We start from the raw sequence: 9,111 nt of genomic DNA, 5'->3' as shown, positions 1-9,111 counted from the left end.
CCCTCCTGCAGCTGTCACTGCTACTTCCTCATTGACAACAAATTCTAACCACACTCACAACCAGCCTGAGCAAGCCCCTGCTGCTCTTAAGGAATGCAGGAAGAATACTTGTATTGTCTTACATTATCATTATCCACAGTCATCTCGACAAAGACATGATGCATTTGTACTTTCTGACTCTCTGGATGAAACTTCAGCCACTTTTTGGGAATAAAATCCATAAATCTGCAGTTTGACTCATTTTGTGTCGTGGCTGACTGATTCAGAGAAGCACGTGTCACACTGTCGTCACCGCATCATAAAGTTTCACAATCTTTTATCCAAATATAGAAACAAAGAAATTGAGCTACCTCCGCAGCACTTGTTAAGCTCCTTCCCTTCCCGTCTGTCCCTCACCCACTGAACACATGCTTAGACTCACAGCTGAGACAAAGTGTCGGAAGACAATAAGACCAATGTGCACGCTCCCTCTGCAGTGGACAGGGACAACTCAGGACACGGGGTCAGTGTGTGTGGCTCAGGAGGTGGAGCATGGTGGAGTTCCACTGTTGATACAGGCAGTGAGTGTATCAATGTGTGTGTTTTTTGTCATTCTTATAAGTCAACAGAGATTCAACTCACAACCAGTTTGGTGTGTTGGTGGCGATCCCGGTGTTAAAGCCACAGACCCACAGCGAAGTACCTTATGTTTGAAGTCTGGGATGATCAGAGTAATATTGGTGGCACTGAAAGGCCTCATGGTCAGAACACACAGAAAATAGCAACACACAGGATCGCGCCAGCTTCTGAGGGAAAAGTCACAATCAGTGAACACTCATTGATCAGGATCAATCTCTGCTTACCTTATGTTAAAGATCTGCTTCTTTGCCTGGGGAACAAGCTGCAACATGTTAGACGCACACGTGAAATCATTCATGGAGTGAGTAGAGGATTGATTTATCGGCAGTAGAAATCTGTTAACTTCCGTCAAATCCTGCTGATAAACGTCTGTCCTTGCAGTCTCATTTATTCCACGATGTTCCGTTCACATGAGGCCATGACCGAACGGAACAATTGCCTCACTGTGAGTGTGGCGACCACTCTGCTTCTGAGCCATGAAAACACAACCTCTGGTTTTCTGGTTTCAGACTCTGGGTGAAAACTGAACCTCTCTGAACCGATGAAAGCAGACAATCAGCACTGATATGGCTGTACACGTCCCTGATGGCTGTATGGAGGTTTGTATGAAGAGCTTTAAGTGGTTGATATCACTGGAAAATCTCCATATAAAAAACTGTCCATTGACCATTGACCATTTATTCACATGTCCACAAAGTCAAGAGGGATGGAGAGATAGAATCTGCATTCTACTGTTTGACCAGGCAATAGAACTGCAGGACATTTATCAGAGCTTACTTTCTGCATAAAATTATGTACAATTATGTACTCAATTAAAACTAGATCATTTTGGGGAACAAATACTGAAAATAGTGTAGATAAAGTCATATTTTAATGCTCCTCAGAAATGTGTGTCTCACTGAAATGAAGGAAATCCTTTGTGAAGTAATTGAAGTCTGCTTCTCGTCACTGGTGATGACCCTTCACAAAGAATTCAACCTCAGCCGGGTTCAGCACGTCCCCTGGGGACATTTGCATAGCGTTTTCTTCATTTGCACTGCGTGTCCTCAAATCGATGACGTTGTTTTCTTCATGTGCAGTGCGTTGAGCTCTCTGCCCCCTTGTGGTACTCTTTGACAATAATGGGGATTTAACTATGATTCAGTCATCAGCATAATATAAGCCAGTGTTGCTCAACCTTTAACAAATTATTAATTATTATTATGTCTATACGTCTATGAACATGTTCTGCACATGATGAAACCCTGTTACTCCTTAGCTGAATGAATATAAAGTTACGTAAACAGTTAATCTTCATGGTCAAATTCAAGAATCTCTGATGTTTTTGAGGCTCAGTCAAGTGATAATATTCTGTACACCTTCTCTCATCACCGTCATACATCAGATGTATTTAGATATAATTTCCTGCTCTGGTACGTTGAAACTTTCTGAGTATAGGAAGTGTAATAATTCACATTTCACCCTAAAGGTCCAAGGCAGCTGTTCCAATAACTAACATTTATAATCAAAATATGAAATACTCAAATTACTCCCAAAATATAATCAAGATAAGGCGGGACTTCCTTTTCTTTTGAATATCAGGATCAGGATTCTTTCTTAACAGTTGCATTGGTTCGCCCTTTGTGTAGCAGATTGCTGTTTTTATGATACACACTCTATGTCACATCTCAAATCTTCCTTTTCATGGTGAGCTACATTTTCAGGTGACCTTTCCTATAGAATCATATATGGGTGTTTTTCTGCAGTGGCAAAGCTAAGAGATACTGAAGACTGTGTATATTGTTGGACTGTGTTGGCTGACACACATCTCCAGTGCTCAGCGCAGGTCAGGGACAGTTCCTGTGAAGTAGCAGACCAGGTCAGTTCATGGTTAGCCAGTTTATAAGATGGGGACTGGAGGTTGTGCTCCAGTTATCAGGGTGTCACACTGCTCAGCCTCCCTGGGAACGTTGGCTGCAGGATGATGGAGAGGAGGCTTTGTCTTCTTAAGAGTCCTCAGAGTGTCTTACTCCACATACCCTTTACCCAGACTATATTTGTCTGGTGTCTCTTAAGAGAATAATCAATTAAATGAAATTGTAGATTGACTGGTTTCTCTCTCTGGTACTGAATATATGAAGTTTACATTCTGAGAAAGCTGAAATAATTTCCATATTTATTGTTTCTTGCAAACTGTTTACAAAGGACACATTTTCTGTCAGATTCCACAGTCAGATGGTACCTAATAAACTGTCAGATAATTAAATAAATGATCTCCTCTATTACATGTTGGTGTTTTCAGAATCATCATTCAGGGTTTTACTGCCAGAAATTTATTTAAGTTTAGTAGGGGAGAGCGGTAGCCTGGATGCCAGACGAAATTAGCCCCGCCCACAACAATTTGGTCGGGCAGTTCGGTCTGGAGTTAGCCTGGATGCCAGACGAATTTAGCCCCGCCCACAACATTTTGGTCGGGCAGTTCGGTCTGGAGTCGCTCCATTGGGAAAAAATTATGGGGCGTGTTTCAACTGACCAGGAAGTAAAATTCCTCTTCGCTCAATTGGATAGACCTACAACCAATCAGAGCAACGTAGTATGTGACGTATGCTAAGCAACGCATTGTGAGTTATTTACTGGGTTCACACCGGACGCTTCAGCGCAGCGCCAAGCCTTAAATAACAGCTGGCTCCCATCCACTCCCATGTTAAAACTTTGTGCCGGTCACACCGGAGGCTGAAGCACCGCGAGGCAGCCTTGACGCAGCGCGGTGCTTCAGCCTCCGGTGTGACCGGCACAAAGCCGTGCAGCGAACTACTGGATCAACGGGTGATATTATTAGCGCTGCCCGGCGGTTCAGCGTCGCTTCAGTGTCCGTTGTGAACAGCCAAGCGCCGGGGCGATAGGGATTAGCGCGGTGCTTTGGCGTCGCCTCCACGTTCTGTGTTCCTCTTTCAAAATGAATGCGCTGTCGATGTCTTCTAAAACAGACTCAATGGCAGCATCTACACATCTCAGCTCGCCAGCGGCAGGCATGTTTGTTGAAAACGAATTCAACCCGAGGGCACTGTGATGACGTGGTTGATTACGTTACCGTTGATCATCTGTCAATCATCGTATAAAGCCCGCCCTGACAATCTGATTGGCCCGGTCGGGCCATCATTTTTTCCCAATGGAGCGACTCCAGACCGAACTGCCCGACCAAAATGTTGTGGGCGGGGCTAAGTTCGTCTGGCATCCAGGCTAGGAGAGCGGGGTAATGTGAGACATTTTTTTACATTTGCTCCCTTCTAGGCGAGCTTAACTGATATGTCAGTAAAATTTACACATTTCCCATTAATTCAGGATGTTTTCTAGCAATGGAAATGATCAGAATGTCTTCAGGACAAAGGGCAGTGAAAATATGATTGTTTTTAAAAAAGTGGTCTTGTGTCCCACTTACTTTTTCCACTTTAAAACTACCATAACAACACATATTGTAATAGTTAAAATCCCAACAGCTAGATTGACAACCACTAATATCGGACTAGTAACAGAATCATGGGGATTGGTCAATTAAGCACATTTATGATTATTATGATTCATGTGATCTCTTGCACACCCTTGCTTACCTGCACATTGTTTCTCTGTCCAATTGGCAGGGACATGGATATTTTTTTTCTCTGCGTATTCAAATGCCAGTTCACGGCACTTAACTGGAGCAATCCTAACCCTAACCCATGGAACTGGTCAGCTAGTTGTTTCAAGTGTTTGTCAAGCTCCTCCTCCATCTCATCTGTGAATATTCTCTTTACCTCAGCTACTGCACCCCAGGCTACTGATTTTACTTTCCCTTTCTCTTTTTTCTTTATGAATCTTTTGAGGGTTGTCTCGTCAATATTTCTGTCCCTTCCAGCTTTTCTTAAGGACTTCTTCCCTTTCATGACCTCAGCGGCTGCACTCTCCATCTCTGCGAGGGGTGTTTGGCCCCAGGTTGTCTTCCTGGTGTAGTTTCTTGGCATGATGGCTTTTCTACAATGTTTATGACATTAAAAATAAAACATATATAATGTAATATAACACTAGAATATGTTTAAGACTAAACTTAACTTGTGCTTCATGGTGGGGTAAAGTGAGACACTGTCCCACTTTACCCCACAGCATTTGTCCCACTTTACCCCGAAGCCACAATTTTAGAAAAACAACATCTTTTATCAATTCAGCTAGCATCAATCACATGGTTTTATATGTTGGAAGTTCACCAACATGTATGATATAATTTTTTCTACCTGAATCAATTTGTTTTGACACAACAGTTGATTAAGTTCAAAGCAAGAAAATAAACTAAGCTAACTTTCCACAGCACCAGCACCAACTTCTCCTTCATGGCAAGGGGGGAATGGGAGGGGCTTGAAAACATAATAGTCACATGACCACAAATGTGTTCCGTTGCCTAGATACAGGGGGTGTTTCACATCACCCGATGTCCCACATTACCCTGCTCTCCCCTTCTACACAGAGTTTGTCTTTATTGTTATTATTCTTTTTGTTTATTTTTCATCAGTTTCAACATGTTACAAGAAAAAAACAGTACAATGTAATCAATTCTCATATTATTTGTCAGCTTCCCCATTGCACTTAGGCCCCAGCCCACTGGTTCCTACTGAAATAAAAAACACAAACAAACACATTAATAATACAGAGTTTCATTTAAAAAATAAATAAAAAAGATGGAAAGATTTTCCAAAGCATTTTCATAAAGAAACAAACATTATGTAGTTAAGCTTTGTTCTATATAGTTAATTACTGGTGATCTATTTCTTTCACTGTTTCATACACAATAGTGAGCGGTTCAGCAGCAGGATGGTTGTGTGTGTCTGGTTAATAAACTACAGTGACCATATTGACTTTAATAAAATGACATCCAGTGTAGGAATCTGTTTTTGAAGAACAGTGAAGCTGCAAGAGAACTAAGTAAAATAAGGTTTTGTGTACACAGACAGTACTTTATAGACAACTATTGGGGCATGTCCCTGCTTTGTTTTTCTCCCTATGCATGTGTGCTACTGGCAGGGTGTGACCTCGGGTTTCCACAGATCTACTTCTACCTCTGCTGCTCATCAGGTATGCAGCTCTTGGCCTGCATGCATTCAGATCACTGCCCCCTAGCCAGAACATTGTAATCCCTGATGGCATACATTTTTTTTGGCCAACCCTTGCTTGTCTCATTTTGAATGCTTTGCCTCGTTGAAACCTGTCTGCTTGTCTACTAACCCTGTCTTCTCCATCTGCCAGGATCATCTACTTATACTAAGTTCCTGTCACACTACCTGTCAGCTCAACAGTTACAACAAATACAGACCATTTACTACTTCCCTAGACTCTCTGGAAAATCCTAGAACACTTTCAAAGGTCATTCTGCTCCACTGTTTGTTCACATGCTGTATTTTTCAGAATTTGGAAAAAGGGACACTGTCAATGACCTGTTGGATTAATGTGTTTAGAGCTTTTAAACAACAACATGACATCTCTATCCTATATGTACATTATAACGAAAAGCTCAGAAAAAGGAACAGGTGTGTCCAAGTTGTTGTTCCTTCTTGAGATGGTGTTCATGTCAATTTTCTACGAGCAGCCTCCTGAGGGGACCTTTGAAGGAGGCGGCCCTGTTGCAGCTATAGACTGTAAATATTACATTTTACATTAGATTACATGTCATTTTGTCCAAAGCGATTTAGGATTAGTACACTCAACATTTATGAGGGGCCATTTGGGGGTTCAGTATCTTGCCAAGGACACTTCGGCATGCAGATGGGGAAGAGTGGGGATTGAACCGGCAACCTCTTGTTGAGAACAACCACTCTACCCCCTAGGCCACACCACCCCAAATACAGATGGACCTCATGTCTCCATGCACTTCCTGAAAACACTCCCTCTCATCTTGCACTGGCGCGATATCGAGGTCCCGCTGACATCCAACCTGACCATGAGCAATCAATAATCAACTGTCAATCCTGACTTTTCATCAGTAACATTGGAACAAATATTACTGTGATAAGATACCTAAAATGACAGAAACACAAATGGAAAAATTTTCTTTGGTGTGTTTAAAATGTCACTACATGCGTTATTTACAGCAGTATGTCAGCTACCTGGTGTGTGATCTGTGTGTGGAAGAGTGTTAAGAAGTCTAGATGAATGAATGAAAGTTCCATTCATGTACATGTGTGATCGCAACTTGATCTAACTATATGATTTGTGTGTGGGTGTTAAGCTTGACTGTGTGGCTGCAAATACGAGCCGCCCGTGAAAGACGCGAGGGACTTCACCCCACGTCGTTTCTGTCCTTATTTTAGTTAAAAGTACGTTAGACCTTTGCACTGCTGAAGCTTAACCACAGCACTGACGGTCTGACTTCATCTTGTAGTCTGCTTTTCTAGTGATGCTCTGTATTTTAAATTTTGTGGTTATCAAACAAGCTTGTATATGAAGTTGGACGACATGACAGCTCCCCATATAAACAAAGCCAAAACATCTCGACCGCCCCCTGGTGGTGGACTACAGTATAGGTCTCAAACCCCTCTTGCTTCATGTCAGTAAATGGGACTTCAAAAAATAACACAAAATTCAGAACAAAGCTGAATGTATCTCGCGATTGGTCGAGTGTGTATCAGTGGTACTTTGATTCCGCAGCTCGATCACTGCTGTGCAGACTCTGGCACCAAATTAGGTCATTGGCACGAGTAGACTATTATCTTTATGATTATGGCGTCCAACGATTTTGTAAAAAAAGTATTTGACAAAATGATCATCATCCTGCATTCCGTTTAGTATTGAGAATTTAGATATGTCGAGCCTTATGACGCCCTTGCGACACCTGTCTTCGTGAGTGGCTGCGCTGTGGTTCTGCTGTGTTCAGGGTTGTCTGTTGTTCATACAGGCAGGATTGTGCGCTTGTGCAGTGTGAGGTTTCCGGTATAACGACTGTATTTACAACGAATATAAATTGGGATTTATGCCAGGACACTACAGCACGGTTACTGCTACGTTCATTATGGCCGACAGGTTCAGGGAAGACACTCGTTTTGGACCCGGTATCCTGGTACTGTTCAGTATTACCCTGCTACTGTCCTCCATCCTCACTCCCCCCCTGAACTGCGCTCACGTTACAAGTTATTAATGAACACCAACACTGATGAGGAACAACTACGACCCATACATTAGTTAAAGTTTACTTTGTGCTTGTTTGATTCGCTCGAGAGTTTATTAGAGACATATATAATTACGTTGAAAAAAGGTCCAACATCCGGATTCATGAGCAGATATCATCGTTCGTCAGTTTGTGTGAGGATTGGAGACAAACACACACACGCACTCAGGAGAGAAGCTCCTCCCTTTTTATTTTTCATTGTTGCAGAAGAAGCAACACTGTTTGTCTATGAACACATAAATATAAATTCAGCAGGTTTTTCTAAAGATCAGTTCTACGTGTGAGTGATTAGAAAAGAGCTGAGCAGTGTTGCTCACTTGAGCAGTGCAGACACTTTACAATCCTGCACTGTAGTTCTTTTCGACACCTTTACTTTTATTCATTTAGCTGAAGAACAAAAGTACTTCCCTTATTGTCTGACCTTAGTTGTTGCATTTTTTTTCAATTTGCTTTGTCCTGCTATGCAAAGCAGGAGGAAGAATGAAAACTTAAATCCGCTTTTCTTGTGAATGACAATTACACAAACCACTTTCCTATTCAGATGAGGGTTTTTCTTGTTTTTCTAGTGCTGCTGACTGGAAGCTGGATGAACCTTCATGAAGAGGAAGGATAAAATCACTGCGAAAGGCAAGATCGCTTTCATAAAGTTAGAAGACAAAAAACCAGGTCACAATCAACTCCTTTATGAAACCTTTTGTTTGATTAGTCAATGCTACTGACAGCATGCAGTTATCCTGTTATCTGCTTCACTAACTACTGTCTTATTTTCCTTTTTCCTCATCATTTCGTTTTCTCTTTCTTTTTTCACTTCCAGATGGATAACTCTTCTTTACCTTCAATTCAAACGTTGAGAATAGTCCAATACAGAGCTGGTATTAAAGGGGACATATTATGAGAATTCCACTTTTGTATTGCTTCTACACGTTAATTTTGGTATCTGGCATGTCTACCGACCCAAAAACTATGGAAAAAAACTTCTCCCGCGATTGTTTGTGGTTCCTCTATGTCAGAAACGATACGCTAGATGGAGTCGAATAGGATTACGACCTAAAAATACGTCATAGTCTCGCTATATGGCCTTGGACCATCCCCCACCATCATCTCACCGGGTCCGGGGAGAGACGGCCCGGCTCCTCCGGCGTTAGCTCGCGAGCTAACACTAGCCGGGGAGCCCGGGCTGAAACTGCAGACACTGTGCATTAGGGTGAAGCTCGGATCCTGCAGAAAGCGTTTAGTGGCCCGGGGGTCTCCGCCTCGACGATCGGCATGTTAATGCGGCCACTTAGATGTCTGGGGGGTAGCAGCAGCGAGCTAACGCTAGCTTGGAG

General features: G+C 42.4%; 1 long non-coding RNA gene across 1 annotated transcript; it reads left to right on the top strand.

The window, feature by feature from the left end:
* The first annotated feature begins 391 nt into the window (after positions 1-391).
* On the top strand, positions 392-8,757 carry LOC128439044 (uncharacterized). Its single transcript, XR_008338412.1, has 4 exons — positions 392-502; positions 1,128-1,217; positions 8,350-8,449; positions 8,598-8,757. It is a non-coding gene; the product is annotated as an uncharacterized LOC128439044 (long non-coding RNA).
* Positions 8,758-9,111: the final 354 nt, after the last annotated feature.

Source organism: Pleuronectes platessa, chromosome 4 (assembly GCF_947347685.1).
Source record: "Pleuronectes platessa chromosome 4, fPlePla1.1, whole genome shotgun sequence".
Classification (NCBI taxonomy): domain Eukaryota; kingdom Metazoa; phylum Chordata; class Actinopteri; order Pleuronectiformes; family Pleuronectidae; genus Pleuronectes; species Pleuronectes platessa.
Note: the sequence above shows the minus strand (reverse complement) of the source record. Positions and strands in the feature narration are given on the sequence as shown.